The following is a 22,093-nucleotide window of genomic DNA, read 5'->3' on the forward strand; positions in this document are numbered from 1 at the left end:
AACAAGGAGTGAAAAGAGTGCATTTACTCTGTTTATTCAGGGATACTGTTCAATCTCTAATTGCAAAATAGCTCTTTCGGGTGATATGTTTTTCTGTACATGTAAACAACTGATTTGCTTGAAAGGCTATCATGAAAGCACTGCTGGGATTTACTAGACAGGCACTTTGACCAACTAAGCCACAGCGCCTCTAAAGTGTTACTCCAACCTGTTTCAGGTAGATATTCAGCAAACAATGTTACCCCGTGGATTTTGGCTGCGATAGCTCTTCCAAAATAGCTTTCTCGTCCCTGGGTGGGCTCAAACCACCAACCTCCCGGTTAACAGCCGAGCGCGCTGGCCAATTGCGCCACAGAGACATCCAGCCTAGTCAATAAAATATTTGCGACTCGACAAGCCGCAACATCTTTTTTTTTTTAAAGCGAGCCAGCAACATTTGAAAGTTCAGCCCCTGTCCAATCAACTGAGTTTAATGGAGAGCGAGGGCATCAATCTTTCTACCTTTGAGCTAAATCCCCTGTACCAATGTAGCTATAAAAAAAACTGGAAGTCTTTCAATCAATCGACTCTCGCCAATTTATTGCGCACTCAATATACTGCAGTTAATCTGGATATTGAGGAAAAATTGCAAGATAATGTTATTTGACATAATGCCGATGTATTTGCTTACTTTTTCAAGCACACTTGGCAATAAACCTCGTTCAGCAGTGCTTTTTATCAGATAGTAAAGCGCGCAGACGTTCCATTGTAAAAAACAAAAATGTTCTCTCGCCATTAGCGACTCCAGTGGGACTCAACCCACAACCTTTGAAAGCCCTTGCAACTAATGCCTAGAAGTCCAATGCGCTATCCATTGCGCCACAGAGCCCATACGTCCTTGCGTGATGCTCATTTCCACAAACGCAAAACACGGTTTTCATCCAAAATGGGTCTACGTCAGTCATTCCTTGCCAACAAACTGAGAATCAAAAAGTGAAAAGAGTGCAGTTAATCTGTGTGTGCAGGGATACTTTTCCATCTCTTATTCCAATTTGTAACAGCAGCGCATTTTCTGTCATTGTAAACAATTTGCACGCCTGAATGGACAACTGTAACCCTCTCCATAGCCCGGTATACATTATATCTCAACAGGAACATCCATCTCCGTGACAATAAAACAGCAGAACCTTGGCCCATCTTCAAAGGACTCTTGGCCGCACACCTCCGACACCTCCACATGGCAGCAGAGCACCGGTTCATCACCCACCTCGTCCCCCACAACACCCTGATCCACCTTATACCCTCTGGAAACCTGGACATCATCTTCTGACCCCGGCATCACCTCCCCCAACCACGGCATCAACCCCCATCACTGAAGAAAGTTTGGAGAATGATGGTGTGTTTGATTTTCTGTAATTTTTTGTCTCTTCTCCCCCTGCCCTTGTGTATCCCATTCCCTTGCACTTGTGTGTGATGTTTGTCTGTACAATTATGTAAATATATGTAAATACTTGTAAGATGTTTTTGATAATAAAAGATAAAAAAAAAATTAAAATAATGGACAACTGAGTAGTAGTAGTAGGTTTGAAATGGGCCGGTAATTATTTAGCACTGTGGCATCAAGACTGCTCTTCTTTAAGAGAGGCTTAATGACCGCAGTTTTAAGGCTCTTGGGAATATTCCAGATCGAAGCAACATGTTGACTTTTTGAGTGAGTGGAGCCAACAGACTGCTCACCGTAGACTTTAAAAATCTAGTAGGCAATGCATAAAGGCAGCATGTAGTGGAACTCAGACTTGTGGTGATCTCTTGGACAGTTTTGTCAGCCAAAAATGCAAAATGGGTTAACTCCAGTTGTCTAGCTGGCTGCGTGCTTGTTATCTGCAAATAATGGTATTTTTAATGTTCTGAACTGAGTCTTGCAAAGAAGACTGCAAACTCATTGCACCTGGAGAAATACAGAAACCATCAGACAAAGTAACATTTACCACACTGTAATTTGAAATGTTAACCCGCTTTGTCATTAGCAGGTCCAGAGTGTGCCCTTTGCCCTTGGTGGGGCCACTCAGGTGCTGAGTAAGACCAAAGCTTCTGAGGACAGCGCCAAGCTCTTTAGAAGAAGACGAGGTTGAGCGGGGCGTGAAGGAAGGAAGGAACAGTCACTCACGTACGGGAAACTCCTACCAAGCAGTGGCCAGCATATAGCACACTGGGATTCTGTGGTAATTGAACCAAGTTTAGCAGTTCCTTTCATCAGTTAATAACACAAGCAGGCTTTCCTATTTACCAATGTAGATAACAGGGGTTACAACAGTGACTCTGGTGGGTCTCGAACTCACAGCCTTTGAATGCCTTTGCAACTTTTGTCTGATTCCCCTTTTTCACAAAAGCAAAACAGTCATCCGAAAACGGTCTACATCAATCATTCCTTACCATCAAACTGAGAAACAAGGAGTGAAAAGAGTGCATTTACTCTGTTTATTCAGGGATACTGTTCAATCTATAATTGCAAAATAGCTCTTTCAGGTGATATGTTTTTCTGTACATGTAAACAACTGATTTGCTTGAAAGGCTATCATGAAGGCACTGCTGGGATTTACTAGACAGGCACTTTGACCAACTTAGCCACAGCGCCTCTAAAATGTTACTCCAACCTGTTTCAGGTAGATATTCAGCAAACAATGTTACCTCGTGGATTTTGCCTGCGATAGCTCTTCCAAAATAGCTTGTCGTCCCTGGGTGGGCTCGAACCACCAACCTCCCGGTTAACAGCCGAGCGCGCTGGCCAATTGCGCCACAGAGACATCCAGCCCAGTCGAAAAAATATTTGCGACTTGACAAGCCGCAACATCTTTTTTTTTTTAAAGCGAGCCAGCAACATTCGAAAGTTCAGCCCCTGTCCAATCAACTGTGTTTAATGGAGAGCGAGGGCATCAATCTTTCTACCTTTGAGCTAAATCCCCTGTACCAATGTAGCTATAAAAAAAACTGGAAGTCTTTCAATCAATCGACTCTCGCCAATTTATTGCGCACTCAATATACTGCAGTTAATCTGGATATTGAGGAAAAATTGCAAGATAATGTTATTTGACATAATGCCGATGTATTTGCTTACTTTTTCAAGCACACTTGGCAATAAACCTCGTTCAGCAGTGCCTTTTATCAGATAGTAAAGCGCGCAGACGTTCCATTGTAAAAAACAAAAATGTTCTCTCGCCATTAGCGACTCCAGTGGGACTCAACCCACAACCTTTGAAAGCCCTTGCAACTAATGCCTAGAAGTCCAATGCGCTATCCATTGCGCCACAGAGCCCATACGTCCTTGCGTGATGCTCATTTCCACAAACGCAAAACACGGTTTTCATCCAAAATGGGTCTACGTCAGTCATTCCTTGCCAACAAACTGAGAATCAAAAAGTGAAAAGAGTGCAGTTAATCTGTGTGTGCAGGGATACTTTTCCATCTCTTATTCCAATTTGTAACAGCAGCGCATTTTCTGTCATTGTAAACAATTTGCACGCCTGAATGGACAACTGTAACCCTCTCCATAGCCCGGTATACATTATATCTCAACAGGAACATCCATCTCCGTGACAATAAAACAGCAGAACCTTGGCCCATCTTCAAAGGACTCTTGGCCGCACACCTCCGACACCTCCACATGGCAGCAGAGCACCGGTTCATCACCCACCTCGTCCCCCACAACACCCTGATCCACCTTATACCCTCTGGAAACCTGGACATCATCTTCTGACCCCGGCATCACCTCCCCCAACCACGGCATCAACCCCCATCACTGAAGAAAGTTTGGAGAATGATGGTGTGTTTGATTTTCTGTAATTTTTTGTCTCTTCTCCCCCTGCCCTTGTGTATCCCATTCCCTTGCACTTGTGTGTGATGTTTGTCTGTACAATTATGTAAATATATGTAAATACTTGTAAGATGTTTTTGATAATAAAAGATAAAAAAAAAATTAAAATAATGGACAACTGAGTAGTAGTAGTAGGTTTGAAATGGGCCGGTAATTATTTAGCACTGTGGCATCAAGACTGCTCTTCTTTAAGAGAGGCTTAATGACCGCAGTTTTAAGGCTCTTGGGAATATTCCAGATCGAAGCAACATGTTGACTTTTTGAGTGAGTGGAGCCAACAGACTGCTCACCGTAGACTTTAAAAATCTAGTAGGCAATGCATAAAGGCAGCATGTAGTGGAACTCAGACTTGTGGTGATCTCTTGGACAGTTTTGTCAGCCAAAAATGCAAAATGGGTTAACTCCAGTTGTCTAGCTGGCTGCGTGCTTGTTATCTGCAAATAATGGTATTTTTAATGTTCTGAACTGAGTCTTGCAAAGAAGACTGCAAACTCATTGCACCTGGAGAAATACAGAAACCATCAGACAAAGTAACATTTACCACACTGTAATTTGAAATGTTAACCCGCTTTGTCATTAGCAGGTCCAGAGTGTGCCCTTTGCCCTTGGTGGGGCCACTCAGGTGCTGAGTAAGACCAAAGCTTCTGAGGACAGCGCCAAGCTCTTTAGAAGAAGACGAGGTTGAGCGGGGCGTGAAGGAAGGAAGGAACAGTCACTCACGTACGGGAAACTCCTACCAAGCAGTGGCCAGCATATAGCACACTGGGATTCTGTGGTAATTGAACCAAGTTTAGCAGTTCCTTTCATCAGTTAATAACACAAGCAGGCTTTCCTATTTACCAATGTAGATAACAGGGGTTACAACAGTGACTCTGGTGGGTCTCGAACTCACAGCCTTTGAATGCCTTTGCAACTTTTGTCTGATTCCCCTTTTTCACAAAAGCAAAACAGTCATCCGAAAACGGTCTACATCAATCATTCCTTACCATCAAACTGAGAAACAAGGAGTGAAAAGAGTGCATTTACTCTGTTTATTCAGGGATACTGTTCAATCTATAATTGCAAAATAGCTCTTTCAGGTGATATGTTTTTCTGTACATGTAAACAACTGATTTGCTTGAAAGGCTATCATGAAGGCACTGCTGGGATTTACTAGACAGGCACTTTGACCAACTTAGCCACAGCGCCTCTAAAATGTTACTCCAACCTGTTTCAGGTAGATATTCAGCAAACAATGTTACCTCGTGGATTTTGCCTGCGATAGCTCTTCCAAAATAGCTTGTCGTCCCTGGGTGGGCTCGAACCACCAACCTCCCGGTTAACAGCCGAGCGCGCTGGCCAATTGCGCCACAGAGACATCCAGCCCAGTCGAAAAAATATTTGCGACTTGACAAGCCGCAACATCTTTTTTTTTTTAAAGCGAGCCAGCAACATTCGAAAGTTCAGCCCCTGTCCAATCAACTGTGTTTAATGGAGAGCGAGGGCATCAATCTTTCTACCTTTGAGCTAAATCCCCTGTACCAATGTAGCTATAAAAAAAACTGGAAGTCTTTCAATCAATCGACTCTCGCCAATTTATTGCGCACTCAATATACTGCAGTTAATCTGGATATTGAGGAAAAATTGCAAGATAATGTTATTTGACATAATGCCGATGTATTTGCTTACTTTTTCAAGCACACTTGGCAATAAACCTCGTTCAGCAGTGCCTTTTATCAGATAGTAAAGCGCGCAGACGTTCCATTGTAAAAAACAAAAATGTTCTCTCACCATTAGCGACTCTAGTGGGACTCAACCCACAACCTTTGAAAGCCCTTGCAACTAATGCCTAGAAGTCCAATGCGCTATCCATTGCGCCACAGAGCCCATACATCCTTGCGTGATGCTCATTTCCACAAACGCAAAACACGGTTTTCATCCAAAATGGGTCTACGTCAGTCATTCCTTGCCAACAAACTGAGAATCAAAAAGTGAAAAGAGTGCAGTTAATCTGTGTGTGCAGGGATACTTTTCCATCTCTTATTCCAATTTGTAACAGCAGCGCATTTTCTGTCATTGTAAATAATTTGCACGCCTGAATGGACAACTGTAACCCTCTCCATAGCCCGGTATACATTATATCTCAACAGGAACATCCATCTCCGTGACAATAAAACAGCAGAACCTTGGCCCATCTTCAAAGGACTCTTGGCCGCACACCTCCGACACCTCCACATGGCAGCAGAGCACCGGTTCATCACCCACCTCATCCCCCACAACACCCTGATCCACCTTATACCCTCTGGAAACCTGGACATCATCTTCTGACCCCGGCATCACCCCCCCATCCACGGCATCACCCCCCATCACTGAAGAAAGTTTGAAGAATGATTGTGTGTTTGATTTTCTGTAATTTTTTGTCTCTTCTCCCCCTGCCCTTGTGTATCCCATTCCCTTGCACTTGTGTGTGATGTTTGTCTGTACAATTATGTAAATATATGTAAATACTTGTAAGATGTTTTTGATAATAAAAGATAAAAAAAATAAAATAATGGACAACTGAGTAGTAGTAGTAGGTTTGAGATGGGCCGGTAATTATTTAGCACTGTGGCATCAAGACTGCTCTTCTTTAAGAGAGGCTTAATGACCGCAGTTTTAAGGCTCTTGGGAATATTCCAGATCCAAGCGACATGTTGACTTTTTGAGTGATTGGAGCCAACAGACTGCTCACCGTAGACTTTAAAAATCTGGTAGACAATGCATAAAGGCAGCATGTAGTGGAACTCAGACTTGTGGTGATCTCTTGGACAGTTTTGTCAGCCAAAAATGCAAAATGGGTTAACTCCAGTTGTCTAGCTGGCTGCGTGCTTGTTATCTGCAAATAATGGTATTTTTAATGTTCTGAACTGAGTCTTGCAAAGAAGACTGCAAACTCATTGCACCTGGAGAAATACAGAAACCATCAGACAAAGTAACATTTACCACACTGTAATTTGAAATGTTAACCCGCTTTGTCATTAGCAGGTCCAGAGTGTGCCCTTTGCCCTTGGTGGGGCCACTCAGGTGCTGAGTAAGACCAAAGCTTCTGAGGACAGCGCCAAGCTCTTTAGAAGAAGACGAGGTTGAGCGGGGCGTGAAGGAAGGAAGGAACAGTCACTCACGTACGGGAAACTCCTACCAAGCAGTGGCCAGCATATAGCACACTGGGATTCTGTGGTAATTGAACCAAGTTTAGCAGTTCCTTTCATCAGTTAATAACACAAGCAGGCTTTCCTATTTACCAATGTAGATAACAGGGGTTACAACAGTGACTCTGGTGGGTCTCGAACTCACAGCCTTTGAATGCCTTTGCAACTTTTGTCTGATTCCCCTTTTTCACAAAAGCAAAACAGTCATCCGAAAACGGTCTACATCAATCATTCCTTACCATCAAACTGAGAAACAAGGAGTGAAAAGAGTGCATTTACTCTGTTTATTCAGGGATACTGTTCAATCTATAATTGCAAAATAGCTCTTTCAGGTGATATGTTTTTCTGTACATGTAAACAACTGATTTGCTTGAAAGGCTATCATGAAGGCACTGCTGGGATTTACTAGACAGGCACTTTGACCAACTTAGCCACAGCGCCTCTAAAATGTTACTCCAACCTGTTTCAGGTAGATATTCAGCAAACAATGTTACCTCGTGGATTTTGCCTGCGATAGCTCTTCCAAAATAGCTTGTCGTCCCTGGGTGGGCTCGAACCACCAACCTCCCGGTTAACAACCGAGCGCGCTGGCCAATTGCGCCACAGAGACATCCAGCCCAGTCGAAAAAATATTTGCGACTTGACAAGCCGCAACATCTTTTTTTTTTTAAAGCGAGCCAGCAACATTCGAAAGTTCAGCCCCTGTCCAATCAACTGTGTTTAATGGAGAGCGAGGGCATCAATCTTTCTACCTTTGAGCTAAATCCCCTGTACCAATGTAGCTATAAAAAAAACTGGAAGGCTTTCAATCAATCGACTCTCGCCAATTTATTGCGCACTCAATATACTGCAGTTAATCTGGATATTGAGGAAAAATTGCAAGATAATGTTATTTGACATAATGCCGATGTATTTGCTTACTTTTTCAAGCACACTTGGCAATAAACCTCGTTCAGCAGTGCCTTTTATCAGATAGTAAAGCGCGCAGACGTTCCATTGTAAAAAACAAAAATGTTCTCTCACCATTAGCGACTCTAGTGGGACTCAACCCACAACCTTTGAAAGCCCTTGCAACTAATGCCTAGAAGTCCAATGCGCTATCCATTGCGCCACAGAGCCCATACATCCTTGCGTGATGCTCATTTCCACAAACGCAAAACACGGTTTTCATCCAAAATGGGTCTACGTCAGTCATTCCTTGCCAACAAACTGAGAATCAAAAAGTGAAAAGAGTGCAGTTAATCTGTGTGTGCAGGGATACTTTTCCATCTCTTATTCCAATTTGTAACAGCAGCGCATTTTCTGTCATTGTAAATAATTTGCACGCCTGAATGGACAACTGTAACCCTCTCCATAGCCCGGTATACATTATATCTCAACAGGAACATCCATCTCCGTGACAATAAAACAGCAGAACCTTGGCCCATCTTCAAAGGACTCTTGGCCGCACACCTCCGACACCTCCACATGGCAGCAGAGCACCGGTTCATCACCCACCTCATCCCCCACAACACCCTGATCCACCTTATACCCTCTGGAAACCTGGACATCATCTTCTGACCCCGGCATCACCCCCCCATCCACGGCATTACCCCCCATCACTGAAGAAAGTTTGAAGAATGATTGTGTGTTTGATTTTCTGTAATTTTTTGTCTCTTCTCCCCCTGCCCTTGTGTATCCCATTCCCTTGCACTTGTGTGTGATGTTTGTCTGTACAATTATGTAAATATATGTAAATACTTGTAAGATGTTTTTGATAATAAAAGATAAAAAAAATAAAATAATGGACAACTGAGTAGTAGTAGTAGGTTTGAGATGGGCCGGTAATTATTTAGCACTGTGGCATCAAGACTGCTCTTCTTTAAGAGAGGCTTAATGACCGCAGTTTTAAGGCTCTTGGGAATATTCCAGATCCAAGCGACATGTTGACTTTTTGAGTGATTGGAGCCAACAGACTGCTCACCGTAGACTTTAAAAATCTGGTAGACAATGCATAAAGGCAGCATGTAGTGGAACTCAGACTTGTGGTGATCTCTTGGACAGTTTTGTCAGCCAAAAATGCAAAATGGGTTAACTCCAGTTGTCTAGCTGGCTGCGTGCTTGTTATCTGCAAATAATGGTATTTTTAATGTTCTGAACTGAGTCTTGCAAAGAAGACTGCAAACTCATTGCACCTGGAGAAATACAGAAACCATCAGACAAAGTAACATTTACCACACTGTAATTTGAAATGTTAACCCGCTTTGTCATTAGCAGGTCCAGAGTGTGCCCTTTGCCCTTGGTGGGGCCACTCAGGTGCTGAGTAAGACCAAAGCTTCTGAGGACAGCGCCAAGCTCTTTAGAAGAAGACGAGGTTGAGCGGGGCGTGAAGGAAGGAAGGAACAGTCACTCACGTACGGGAAACTCCTACCAAGCAGTGGCCAGCATATAGCACACTGGGATTCTGTGGTAATTGAACCAAGTTTAGCAGTTCCTTTCATCAGTTAATAACACAAGCAGGCTTTCCTATTTACCAATGTAGATAACAGGGGTTACAACAGTGACTCTGGTGGGTCTCGAACTCACAGCCTTTGAATGCCTTTGCAACTTTTGTCTGATTCCCCTTTTTCACAAAAGCAAAACAGTCATCCGAAAACGGTCTACATCAATCATTCCTTACCATCAAACTGAGAAACAAGGAGTGAAAAGAGTGCATTTACTCTGTTTATTCAGGGATACTGTTCAATCTATAATTGCAAAATAGCTCTTTCAGGTGATATGTTTTTCTGTACATGTAAACAACTGATTTGCTTGAAAGGCTATCATGAAGGCACTGCTGGGATTTACTAGACAGGCACTTTGACCAACTTAGCCACAGCGCCTCTAAAATGTTACTTCAACCTGTTTCAGGTAGATATTCAGCAAACAATGTTACCTCGTGGATTTTGCCTGCGATAGCTCTTCCAAAATAGCTTGTCGTCCCTGGGTGGGCTCGAACCACCAACCTCCCGGTTAACAGCCGAGCGCGCTGGCCAATTGCGCCACAGAGACATCCAGCCCAGTCGAAAAAATATTTGCGACTTGACAAGCCGCAACATCTTTTTTTTTTTAAAGCGAGCCAGCAACATTCGAAAGTTCAGCCCCTGTCCAATCAACTGTGTTTAATGGAGAGCGAGGGCATCAATCTTTCTACCTTTGAGCTAAATCCCCTGTACCAATGTAGCTATAAAAAAAACTGGAAGTCTTTCAATCAATCGACTCTCGCCAATTTATTGCGCACTCAATATACTGCAGTTAATCTGGATATTGAGGAAAAATTGCAAGATAATGTTATTTGACATAATGCCGATGTATTTGCTTACTTTTTCAAGCACACTTGGCAATAAACCTCGTTCAGCAGTGCCTTTTATCAGATAGTAAAGCGCGCAGACGTTCCATTGTAAAAAACAAAAATGTTCTCTCACCATTAGCGACTCTAGTGGGACTCAACCCACAACCTTTGAAAGCCCTTGCAACTAATGCCTAGAAGTCCAATGCGCTATCCATTGCGCCACAGAGCCCATACATCCTTGCGTGATGCTCATTTCCACAAACGCAAAACACGGTTTTCATCCAAAATGGGTCTACGTCAGTCATTCCTTGCCAACAAACTGAGAATCAAAAAGTGAAAAGAGTGCAGTTAATCTGTGTGTGCAGGGATACTTTTCCATCTCTTATTCCAATTTGTAACAGCAGCGCATTTTCTGTCATTGTAAATAATTTGCACGCCTGAATGGACAACTGTAACCCTCTCCATAGCCCGGTATACATTATATCTCAACAGGAACATCCATCTCCGTGACAATAAAACAGCAGAACCTTGGCCCATCTTCAAAGGACTCTTGGCCGCACACCTCCGACACCTCCACATGGCAGCAGAGCACCGGTTCATCACCCACCTCATCCCCCACAACACCCTGATGCACCTTATACCCTCTGGAAACCTGGACATCATCTTCTGACCCCGGCATCACTCCCCCATCCACGGCATCACCCCCCATCACTGAAGAAAGTTTGAAGAATGATTGTGTGTTTGATTTTCTGTAATTTTTTGTCTCTTCTCCCCCTGCCCTTGTGTATCCCATTCCCTTGCACTTGTGTGTGATGTTTGTCTGTACAATTATGTAAATATATGTAAATACTTGTAAGATGTTTTTGATAATAAAAGATAAAAAAAATAAAATAATGGACAACTGAGTAGTAGTAGTAGGTTTGAGATGGGCCGGTAATTATTTAGCACTGTGGCATCAAGACTGCTCTTCTTTAAGAGAGGCTTAATGACCGCAGTTTTAAGGCTCTTGGGAATATTCCAGATCCAAGCGACATGTTGACTTTTTGAGTGATTGGAGCCAACAGACTGCTCACCGTAGACTTTAAAAATCTGGTAGACAATGCATAAAGGCAGCATGTAGTGGAACTCAGACTTGTGGTGATCTCTTGGACAGTTTTGTCAGCCAAAAATGCAAAATGGGTTAACTCCAGTTGTCTAGCTGGCTGCGTGCTTGTTATCTGCAAATAATGGTATTTTTAATGTTCTGAACTGAGTCTTGCAAAGAAGACTGCAAACTCATTGCACCTGGAGAAATACAGAAACCATCAGACAAAGTAACATTTACCACACTGTAATTTGAAATGTTAACCCGCTTTGTCATTAGCAGGTCCAGAGTGTGCCCTTTGCCCTTGGTGGGGCCACTCAGGTGCGGAGTAAGACCAAAGCTTCTGAGGACAGCGCCAAGCTCTTTAGAAGAAGACGAGGTTGAGCGGGGCGTGAAGGAAGGAAGGAACAGTCACTCACGTACGGGAAACTCCTACCAAGCAGTGGCCAGCCTATAGCACACTGGGATTCTGTGGTAATTGAACCAAGTTTAGCAGTTCCTTTCATCAGTTAATAACACAAGCAGGCTTTCCTATTTACCAATGTAGATAACAGGGGTTACAACAGTGACTCTGGTGGGTCTCGAACTCACAGCCTTTGAATGCCTTTGCAACTTTTGTCTGATTCCCCTTTTTCACAAAAGCAAACAGTCATCCGAAAACGGTCTACATCAATCATTCCTTACCATCAAACTGAGAAACAAGGAGTGAAAAGAGTGCATTTACTCTGTTTATTCAGGGATACTGTTCAATCTATAATTGCAAAATAGCTCTTTCAGGTGATATGTTTTTCTGTACATGTAAACAACTGATTTGCTTGAAAGGCTATCATGAAGGCACTGCTGGGATTTACTAGACAGGCACTTTGACCAACTTAGCCACAGCGCCTCTAAAATGTTACTCCAACCTGTTTCAGGTAGATATTCAGCAAACAATGTTACCTCGTGGATTTTGCCTGCGATAGCTCTTCCAAAATAGCTTGTCGTCCCTGGGTGGGCTCGAACCACCAACCTCCCGGTTTACAGCCGAGCGCGCTGGCCAATTGCGCCACAGAGACATCCAGCCCAGTCGAAAAAATATTTGCGACTTGACAAGCCGCAACATCTTTTTTTTTTTAAAGCGAGCCAGCAACATTCGAAAGTTCAGCCCCTGTCCAATCAACTGTGTTTAATGGAGAGCGAGGGCATCAATCTTTCTACCTTTGAGCTAAATCCCCTGTACCAATGTAGCTATAAAAAAAACTGGAAGTCTTTCAATCAATCGACTCTCGCCAATTTATTGCGCACTCAATATACTGCAGTTAATCTGGATATTGAGGAAAAATTGCAAGATAATGTTATTTGACATAATGCCGATGTATTTGCTTACTTTTTCAAGCACACTTGGCAATAAACCTCGTTCAGCAGTGCCTTTTATCAGATAGTAAAGCGCGCAGACGTTCCATTGTAAAAAACAAATATGTTCTCTCACCATTAGCGACTCTAGTGGGACTCAACCCACAACCTTTGAAAGCCCTTGCAACTAATGCCTAGAAGTCCAATGCGCTATCCATTGCGCCACAGAGCCCATACATCCTTGCGTGATGCTCATTTCCACAAACGCAAAACACGGTTTTCATCCAAAATGGGTCTACGTCAGTCATTCCTTGCCAACAAACTGAGAATCAAAAAGTGAAAAGAGTGCAGTTAATCTGTGTGTGCAGGGATACTTTTCCATCTCTTATTCCAATTTGTAACAGCAGCGCATTTTCTGTCATTGTAAATAATTTGCACGCCTGAATGGACAACTGTAACCCTCTCCATAGCCCGGTATACATTATATCTCAACAGGAACATCCATCTCCGTGACAATAAAACAGCAGAACCTTGGCCCATCTTCAAAGGACTCTTGGCCGCACACCTCCGACACCTCCACATGGCAGCAGAGCACCGGTTCATCACCCACCTCATCCCCCACAACACCCTGATGCACCTTATACCCTCTGGAAACCTGGACATCATCTTCTGACCCCGGCATCACTCCCCCATCCACGGCATCACCCCCCATCACTGAAGAAAGTTTGAAGAATGATTGTGTGTTTGATTTTCTGTAATTTTTTGTCTCTTCTCCCCCTGCCCTTGTGTATCCCATTCCCTTGCACTTGTGTGTGATGTTTGTCTGTACAATTATGTAAATATATGTAAATACTTGTAAGATGTTTTTGATAATAAAAGATAAAAAAAATAAAATAATGGACAACTGAGTAGTAGTAGTAGGTTTGAGATGGGCCGGTAATTATTTAGCACTGTGGCATCAAGACTGCTCTTCTTTAAGAGAGGCTTAATGACCGCAGTTTTAAGGCTCTTGGGAATATTCCAGATCCAAGCGACATGTTGACTTTTTGAGTGATTGGAGCCAACAGACTGCTCACCGTAGACTTTAAAAATCTGGTAGACAATGCATAAAGGCAGCATGTAGTGGAACTCAGACTTGTGGTGATCTCTTGGACAGTTTTGTCAGCCAAAAATGCAAAATGGGTTAACTCCAGTTGTCTAGCTGGCTGCGTGCTTGTTATCTGCAAATAATGGTATTTTTAATGTTCTGAACTGAGTCTTGCAAAGAAGACTGCAAACTCATTGCACCTGGAGAAATACAGAAACCATCAGACAAAGTAACATTTACCACACTGTAATTTGAAATGTTAACCCGCTTTGTCATTAGCAGGTCCAGAGTGTGCCCTTTGCCCTTGGTGGGGCCACTCAGGTGCGGAGTAAGACCAAAGCTTCTGAGGACAGCGCCAAGCTCTTTAGAAGAAGACGAGGTTGAGCGGGGCGTGAAGGAAGGAAGGAACAGTCACTCACGTACGGGAAACTCCTACCAAGCAGTGGCCAGCCTATAGCACACTGGGATTCTGTGGTAATTGAACCAAGTTTAGCAGTTCCTTTCATCAGTTAATAACACAAGCAGGCTTTCCTATTTACCAATGTAGATAACAGGGGTTACAACAGTGACTCTGGTGGGTCTCGAACTCACAGCCTTTGAATGCCTTTGCAACTTTTGTCTGATTCCCCTTTTTCACAAAAGAAAACAGTCATCCGAAAACGGTCTACATCAATCATTCCTTACCATCAAACTGAGAAACAAGGAGTGAAAAGAGTGCATTTACTCTGTTTATTCAGGGATACTGTTCAATCTCTAATTGCAAAATAGCTCTTTCGGGTGATATGTTTTTCTGTACATGTAAACAACTGATTTGCTTGAAAGGCTATCATGAAAGCACTGCTGGGATTTGCTAGACAGGCACTTTGACCAACTAAGCCACAGCGCCTCTAAAGTGTTACTCCAACCTGTTTCAGGTAGATATTCAGCAAACAATGTTACCCCGTGGATTTTGGCTGCGATAGCTCTTCCAAAATAGCTTGTCGTCCTTGGGTGGGCTCGAACCACCAACCTCCCGGTTAACAGCCGAGCGCGCTGGCCAATTGCGCCACAGAGACATCCAGCCCAGTCGAAAAAATATTTGCGACTTGACAAGCCGCAACATCTTTTTTTTTTTTAAAGCGAGCCAGCAACATTCGAAAGTTCAGCCCCTGTCCAATCAACTGTGTTTAATGGAGAGCGAGGGCATCAATCTTTCTACCTTTGAGCTAAATCCCCTGTACCAATGTAGCTATAAAAAAAACTGGAAGTCTTTCAATCAATCGACTCTCGCCAATTTATTGCGCACTCAATATACTGCAGTTAATCTGGATATTGAGGAAAAATTGCAAGATAATGTTATTTGACATAATGCCGATGTATTTGCTTACTTTTTCAAGCACACTTGGCAATAAACCTCGTTCAGCAGTGCCTTTTATCAGATAGTAAAGCGCGCAGACGTTCCATTGTAAAAAACAAAAATGTTCTCTCACCATTAGCGACTCTAGTGGGACTCAACCCACAACCTTTGAAAGCCCTTGCAACTAATGCCTAGAAGTCCAATGCGCTATCCATTGCGCCACAGAGCCCATACATCCTTGCGTGATGCTCATTTCCACAAACGCAAAACACGGTTTTCATCCAAAATGGGTCTACGTCAGTCATTCCTTGCCAACAAACTGAGAATCAAAAAGTGAAAAGAGTGCAGTTAATCTGTGTGTGCAGGGATACTTTTCCATCTCTTATTCCAATTTGTAACAGCAGCGCATTTTCTGTCATTGTAAATAATTTGCACGCCTGAATGGACAACTGTAACCCTCTCCATAGCCCGGTATACATTATATCTCAACAGGAACATCCATCTCCGTGACAATAAAACAGCAGAACCTTGGCCCATCTTCAAAGGACTCTTGGCCGCACACCTCCGACACCTCCACATGGCAGCAGAGCACCGGTTCATCACCCACCTCATCCCCCACAACACCCTGATCCACCTTATACCCTCTGGAAACCTGGACATCATCTTCTGACCCCGGCATCACCCCCCCATCCACGGCATCACCCCCCATCACTGAAGAAAGTTTGAAGAATGATTGTGTGTTTGATTTTCTGTAATTTTTTGTCTCTTCTCCCCCTGCCCTTGTGTATCCCATTCCCTTGCACTTGTGTGTGATGTTTGTCTGTACAATTATGTAAATATATGTAAATACTTGTAAGATGTTTTTGATAATAAAAGATAAAAAAAATAAAATAATGGACAACTGAGTAGTAGTAGTAGGTTTGAGATGGGCCGGTAATTATTTAGCACTGTGGCATCAAGACTGCTCTTCTTTAAGAGAGGCTTAATGACCGCAGTTTTAAGGCTCTTGGGAATATTCCAGATCCAAGCGACATGTTGACTTTTTGAGTGATTGGAGCCAACAGACTGCTCACCGTAGACTTTAAAAATCTGGTAGACAATGCATAAAGGCAGCATGTAGTGGAACTCAGACTTGTGGTGATCTCTTGGACAGTTTTGTCAGCCAAAAATGCAAAATGGGTTAACTCCAGTTGTCTAGCTGGCTGCGTGCTTGTTATCTGCAAATAATGGTATTTTTAATGTTCTGAACTGAGTCTTGCAAAGAAGACTGCAAACTCATTGCACCTGGAGAAATACAGAAACCATCAGACAAAGTAACATTTACCACACTGTAATTTGAAATGTTAACCCGCTTTGTCATTAGCAGGTCCAGAGTGTGCCCTTTGCCCTTGGTGGGGCCACTCAGGTGCTGAGTAAGACCAAAGCTTCTGAGGACAGCGCCAAGCTCTTTAGAAGAAGACGAGGTTGAGCGGGGCGTGAAGGAAGGAAGGAACAGTCACTCACGTACGGGAAACTCCTACCAAGCAGTGGCCAGCATATAGCACACTGGGATTCTGTGGTAATTGAACCAAGTTTAGCAGTTCCTTTCATCAGTTAATAACACAAGCAGGCTTTCCTATTTACCAATGTAGATAACAGGGGTTACAACAGTGACTCTGGTGGGTCTCGAACTCACAGCCTTTGAATGCCTTTGCAACTTTTGTCTGATTCCCCTTTTTCACAAAAGCAAAACAGTCATCCGAAAACGGTCTACATCAATCATTCCTTACCATCAAACTGAGAAACAAGGAGTGAAAAGAGTGCATTTACTCTGTTTATTCAGGGATACTGTTCAATCTATAATTGCAAAATAGCTCTTTCAGGTGATATGTTTTTCTGTACATGTAAACAACTGATTTGCTTGAAAGGCTATCATGAAGGCACTGCTGGGATTTACTAGACAGGCACTTTGACCAACTTAGCCACAGCGCCTCTAAAATGTTACTCCAACCTGTTTCAGGTAGATATTCAGCAAACAATGTTACCTCGTGGATTTTGCCTGCGATAGCTCTTCCAAAATAGCTTGTCGTCCCTGGGTGGGCTCAAACCACCAACCTCCCGGTTAACAGCCGAGCGCGCTGGCCAATTGCGCCACAGAGACATCCAGCCCAGTTGAAAAAATATTTGCGACTTGACAATCCGCAACATCTTTTTTTTTTTTAAAGCGAGCCAGCAACATTCGAAAGTTCAGCCCCTGTCCAATCAACTGTGTTTAATGGAGAGCGAGGGCATCAATCTTTCTACCTTTGAGCTAAATCCCCTGTACCAATGTAGCTATAAAAAAAACTGGAAGTCTTTCAATCAATCGACTCTCGCCAATTTATTGCGCACTCAATATACTGCAGTTAATCTGGATATTGAGGAAAAATTGCAAGATAATGTTATTTGACATAATGCCGATGTATTTGCTTACTTTTTCAAGCACACTTGGCAATAAACCTCGTTCAGCAGTGCCTTTTATCAGATAGTAAAGCGCGCAGACGTTCCATTGTAAAAAACAAAAATGTTCTCTCACCATTAGCGACTCTAGTGGGACTCAACCTACAACCTTTAAAAGCCCTTGCAACTAATGCCTAGAAGTCCAATGCGCTATCCATTGCGCCACAGAGCCCATACATCCTTGCGTGATGCTCATTTCCACAAACGCAAAACACGGTTTTCATCCAAAATGGGTCTTCGTCAGTCATTCCTTGCCAACAAACTGAGAATCAAAAAGTGAAAAGAGTGCAGTTAATCTGTGTGTGCAGGGATACTTTTCCATCTCTTATTCCAATTTGTAACAGCAGCGCATTTTCTGTCATTGTAAATAATTTGCACGCCTGAATGGACAACTGTAACCCTCTCCATAGCCCGGTATACATTATATCTCAACAGGAACATCCATCTCCGTGACAATAAAACAGCAGAACCTTGGCCCATCTTCAAAGGACTCTTGGCCGCACACCTCCGACACCTCCACATGGCAGCAGAGCACCGGTTCATCACCCACCTCATCCCCCACAACACCCTGATCCACCTTATACCCTCTGGAAACCTGGACATCATCTTCTGACCCCGGCATCAACCCCCATCCACGGCATCACCCCCCATCACTGAAGAAAGTTTGAAGAATGATTGTGTGTTTGATTTTCTGTATTTTTTTGTCTCTTCTCCCCCTGCCCTTGTGTATCCCATTCCCTTGCACTTGTGTGTGATGTTTGTCTGTACAATTATGTAAATATATGTAAATACTTGTAAGATGTTTTTGATAATAAAAGATAAAAAAAATAAAATAATGGACAACTGAGTAGTAGTAGTAGGTTTGAGATGGGCCGGTAATTATTTAGCACTGTGGCATCAAGACTGCTCTTCTTTAAGAGAGGCTTAATGACCGCAGTTTTAAGGCTCTTGGGAATATTCCAGATCCAAGCGACATGTTGACTTTTTGAGTGATTGGAGCCAACAGACTGCTCACCGTAGACTTTAAAAATCTGGTAGACAATGCATAAAGGCAGCATGTAGTGGAACTCAGACTTGTGGTGATCTCTTGGACAGTTTTGTCAGCCAAAAATGCAAAATGGGTTAACTCCAGTTGTCTAGCTGGCTGCGTGCTTGTTATCTGCAAATAATGGTATTTTTAATGTTCTGAACTGAGTCTTGCAAAGAAGACTGCAAACTCATTGCACCTGGAGAAATACAGAAACCATCAGACAAAGTAACATTTACCACACTGTAATTTGAAATGTTAACCCGCTTTGTCATTAGCAGGTCCAGAGTGTGCCCTTTGCCCTTGGTGGGGCCACTCAGGTGCGGAGTAAGACCAAAGCTTCTGAGGACAGCGCCAAGTTCTTTAGAAGAAGACGAGGTTGAGCGGGGCGTGAAGGAAGGAAGGAACAGTCACTCACGTACGGGAAACTCCTACCAAGCAGTGGCCAGCCTATAGCACACTGGGATTCTGTGGTAATTGAACCAAGTTTAGCAGTTCCTTTCATCAGTTAATAACACAAGCAGGCTTTCCTATTTACCAATGTAGATAACAGGGGTTACAACAGTGACTCTGGTGGGTCTCGAACTCACAGCCTTTGAATGCCTTTGCAACTTTTGTCTGATTCCCCTTTTTCACAAAAGAAAACAGTCATCCGAAAACGGTCTACATCAATCATTCCTTACCATCAAACTGAGAAACAAGGAGTGAAAAGAGTGCATTTACTCTGTTTATTCAGGGATACTGTTCAATCTCTAATTGCAAAATAGCTCTTTCGGGTGATATGTTTTTCTGTACATGTAAACAACTGATTTGCTTGAAAGGCTATCATGAAAGCACTGCTGGGATTTACTAGACAGGCACTTTGACCAACTAAGCCACAGCGCCTCTAAAGTGTTACTCCAACCTGTTTCAGGTAGATATTCAGCAAACAATGTTACCCCGTGGATTTTGGCTGCGATAGCTCTTCCAAAATAGCTTCTCGTCCCTGGGTGGGCTCAAACCACCCGGTTAACAGCCGAGCGCGCTGGCCAATTGCACCACAGAGACATCCAGCCTAGGCAATAAAATATTTGCGACTCGACAAGCCGCAACATCTTTTTTTTTTTAAAGCGAGCCAGCAACATTCGAAAGTTCAGCCCCTGTCCAATCAACTGAGTTTAATGGAGAGCGAGGGCATCAATCTTTCTACCTTTGAGCTAAATCCCCTGTACCAATGTAGCTATAAAAAAAAACTGGAAGTCTTTCAATCAATCGACTCTCGCCAATTTATTGCGCACTCAATATACTGCAGTTAATCTGGATATTGAGGAAAAATTGCAAGATAATGTTATTTGACATAATGCCGATGTATTTGCTTACTTTTTCAAGCACACTTGGCAATAAACCTCGTTCAGCAGTGCTTTTTATCAGATAGTAAAGCGCGCAGACGTTCCATTGTAAAAAACAAAAATGTTCTCTCGCCATTAGCGACTCCAGTGGGACTCAACCCACAACCTTTGAAAGGCCTTGCAACTAATGCCTAGAAGTCCAATGCGCTATCCATTGCGCCACAGAGCCCATACGCCCTTGCGTGATGCTCATTTCCACAAACGCAAAACACGGTTTTCATCCAAAATGGGTCTACGTCAGTCATTCCTTGCCAACAAACTGAGAATCAAAAAGTGAAAAGAGTGCAGTTAATCTGTGTGTGCAGGGATACTTTTCCATCTCTTATTCCAATTTGTAACAGCAGCGCATTTTCTGTCATTGTAAATAATTTGCACGCCTGAATGGACAACTGTAACCCTCTCCATAGCCCGGTATACATTATATCTCAACAGGAACATCCATCTCCGTGACAATAAAACAGCAGAACCTTGGCCCATCTTCAAAGGACTCTTGGCCGCACACCTCCGACACCTCCACATGGCAGCAGAGCACCGGTTCATCACCCACCTCATCCCCCACAACACCCTGATCCACCTTATACAATCTGGAAACCTGGACATCATCTTCTGACCCCGGCATCACCCCCCCATCCACGGCATCACCCCCCATCACTGAAGAAAGTTTGAAGAATGATTGTGTGTTTGATTTTCTGTAATTTTTTGTCTCTTCTCCCCCTGCCCTTGTGTATCCCATTCCCTTGCACTTGTGTGTGATGTTTGTCTGTACAATTATGTAAATATATGTAAATACTTGTAAGATGTTTTTGATAATAAAAGATAAAAAAAATAAAATAATGGACAACTGAGTAGTAGTAGTAGGTTTGAGATGGGCCGGTAATTATTTAGCACTGTGGCATCAAGACTGCTCTTCTTTAAGAGAGGCTTAATGACCGCAGTTTTAAGGCTCTTGGGAATATTCCAGACCCAAGCGACATGTTGACTTTTTGAGTGATTGGAGCCAACAGACTGCTCACCGTAGACTTTAAAAATCTGGTAGACAATGCATAAAGGCAGCATGTAGTGGAACTCAGACTTGTGGTGATCTCTTGGACAGTTTTGTCAGCCAAAAATGCAAAATGGGTTAACTCCAGTTGTCTAGCTGGCTGCGTGCTTGTTATCTGCAAATAATGGTATTTTTAATGTTCTGAACTGAGTCTTGCAAAGAAGACTGCAAACTCATTGCACCTGGAGAAATACAGAAACCATCAGACAAAGTAACATTTACCACACTGTAATTTGAAATGTTAACCCGCTTTGTCATTAGCAGGTCCAGAGTGTGCCCTTTGCCCTTGGTGGGGCCACTCAGGTGCGGAGTAAGACCAAAGCTTCTGAGGACAGCGCCAAGCTCTTTAGAAGAAGACGAGGTTGAGCGGGGCGTGAAGGAAGGAAGGAACAGTCACTCACGTACGGGAAACTCCTACCAAGCAGTGGCCAGCCTATAGCACACTGGGATTCTGTGGTAATTGAACCAAGTTTAGCAGTTCCTTTCATCAGTTAATAACACAAGCAGGCTTTCCTATTTACCAATGTAGATAACAGGGGTTACAACAGTGACTCTGGTGGGTCTCGAACTCACAGCCTTTGAATGCCTTTGCAACTTTTGTCTGATTCCCCTTTTTCACAAAAGCAAAACAGTCATCCGAAAACGGTCTACATCAATCATTCCTTACCATCAAACTGAGAAACAAGGAGTGAAAAGAGTGCATTTACTCTGTTTATTCAGGGATACTGTTCAATCTATAATTTCAAAATGGCTCTTTCAGGTGATATGTTTTTCTGTACATGTAAACAACTGATTTGCTTGAAAGGCTATCATGAAGGCACTGCTGGGATTTACTAGACAGGCACTTTGACCAACTAAGCCACAGCGCCTCTAAAATGTTACTCCAACCTGTTTCAGGTAGATATTCAGCAAACAATGTTACCTCGTGGATTTTGCCTGCGATAGCTCTTCCAAAATAGCTTGTCGTCCCTGGGTGGGCTCGAACCACCAAC

The 22,093-nt window shown here is 43.1% G+C and overlaps 4 non-coding genes across 4 annotated transcripts; all 4 read right to left on the bottom strand.

The window, feature by feature from the left end:
- Window positions 1-2,709: 2,709 nt before the first annotated feature.
- On the bottom strand, window positions 2,710-2,783 carry trnan-guu (transfer RNA asparagine (anticodon GUU)). Its single transcript has one exon. It is a non-coding gene; the product is annotated as a tRNA-Asn (tRNA).
- A 2,350-nt stretch (window positions 2,784-5,133) lies between these two features.
- Window positions 5,134-5,207, bottom strand: trnan-guu (transfer RNA asparagine (anticodon GUU)). The gene has a single exon. It is a non-coding gene; the product is annotated as a tRNA-Asn (tRNA).
- A 4,766-nt stretch (window positions 5,208-9,973) lies between these two features.
- trnan-guu (transfer RNA asparagine (anticodon GUU)) lies at window positions 9,974-10,047 on the bottom strand. The gene has a single exon. It is a non-coding gene; the product is annotated as a tRNA-Asn (tRNA).
- A 2,345-nt stretch (window positions 10,048-12,392) lies between these two features.
- Window positions 12,393-12,466, bottom strand: trnay-gua (transfer RNA tyrosine (anticodon GUA)). Its single transcript has one exon. It is a non-coding gene; the product is annotated as a tRNA-Tyr (tRNA).
- Window positions 12,467-22,093: the final 9,627 nt, after the last annotated feature.

The sequence above is a fragment of the Eucyclogobius newberryi genome, unplaced genomic scaffold, assembly GCF_026437365.1.
Source record: "Eucyclogobius newberryi isolate DKJ021-1_F unplaced genomic scaffold, fEucNew1.0.hap1 SCAF_142, whole genome shotgun sequence".
NCBI lineage: Eukaryota > Metazoa > Chordata > Actinopteri > Gobiiformes > Gobiidae > Eucyclogobius > Eucyclogobius newberryi.